Below are 1,170 nucleotides of genomic sequence, written 5' to 3' on the forward strand. Positions count from 1 at the left end.
AGTAGGCCAGCCGGTGCCAGGCTGCGTTTGCAACCAGCACCTCTCGGCACACAGGCAGCGCCGCCCGAGAGGGGCACGGGAGCCGGGGCGCGGGCAGGAGCAGCCCGAGGAAAACAACAACAGAGCCCTCACGCCGACGGGCGGCTCGTGGCCGCCCGGGGAGCCCCAAACTTCATCTCGGCGAAAGTACGTGGAGCCCAGCTTGGGCTCGGCTGCCGGGGAGGTGGGGCCTGGGGAGTCGGGGCAAGGGAGGAAGGTACGAGCAGCCAGCCCTCAGTGGATTGATTGAACGTTTCGAGTGCGTCGGTGACCGGGAACAGTTCATCTGGAGAGTTGGGATCTGGGTGTTCCGGCCCCGGAGATCGGTGCCCTCTCACCCCCCCACCCCTAACCAAATGCGCGGCGAGTAGAGAAAGTGCTGTTTTAGTGCCAGAGTGGCTAGGAGGAAGAATAGGGGGAGAGGGGGAAGAGGGTGAGGGAGTAGGGGAGAGAGAAGAGGGAGGGAAAGCCGGCGGGGGGGAGGGAGGGCAAGAGAGAGAGAGAGAGAGAGAACCGGAGAGAACGGGAGAGAGAGAGAACGAGAGAACGCGAGGGAAGAGAGGAGGGGGAAGAGGAGGAGGGAGGCTGTGTCAGGATTTTGCTTGAATGTGGGATTATGTTGTGTCAATAAGTTTAAGGTGGAGGGAGCGAAGCTGGGGGTGGTGGTGGAGGGGAGGAGGAAGGCCTTGGCTGTTAAAAGTCTTATTTCTGAAGGTAAGTTATGGCATTGCATGGTCGCGATGACAGAAAACTTGCAGATCCTTTATCCGGGGATGGGGTCGATGGCTCTAGAAAGAGCTCCCGAGCCCCTTAAGCCACACTCGTGTTACACTGTTATTTGCTGCGATCCGGGTCGCTAGTAAATTACCGAAATCAGACTCGAGGTTTCTTTTCCTCCTCCACCTCGTCTCGCTCGCTCACCCTCAGAGATGTATTATTATTATTATTTTTTATTTTTTGGTATTGTATGAAACTTAACGTGAGTCCTGTAATTTACAAGGACCCTGAATCCAAGAATCTGGAACACGTTTATGTGTGAAATATCCACGATCATTTCAGCTAAATGAGGAAGGTAAAACGAAACGATGCAAAAAGCTAAGACACAACATGTACGACAGAGGAGGGGGGGGG

The 1,170-nt window shown here is 55.6% G+C and overlaps 1 protein-coding gene across 7 annotated transcripts in view; it reads left to right on the forward strand.

Annotated features, from left to right (window-relative positions):
- The window catches only part of BBX (bobby sox homolog (Drosophila)), a 299,118-nt gene that overhangs the window by 438 nt on the left and 297,510 nt on the right, over positions 1–1,170 (forward strand). Inside the window, exon 1 of one of the 7 annotated variants that reach the window (XM_010838549.1) lies at positions 29–365. The exons of 4 other annotated variants lie outside the window; for them this stretch is intronic. The gene's annotated coding sequence lies outside the window, so the exon portion shown is untranslated. 2 more of the 7 variants (XM_010838546.1, XM_010838547.1) reach the window with 2 other exon arrangements.

The sequence above is a fragment of the Bison bison genome, unplaced genomic scaffold (genome assembly GCF_000754665.1).
Source record: "Bison bison bison isolate TAMUID 2011002044 unplaced genomic scaffold, Bison_UMD1.0 scf7180017864098, whole genome shotgun sequence".
Classification (NCBI taxonomy): domain Eukaryota; kingdom Metazoa; phylum Chordata; class Mammalia; order Artiodactyla; family Bovidae; genus Bison; species Bison bison.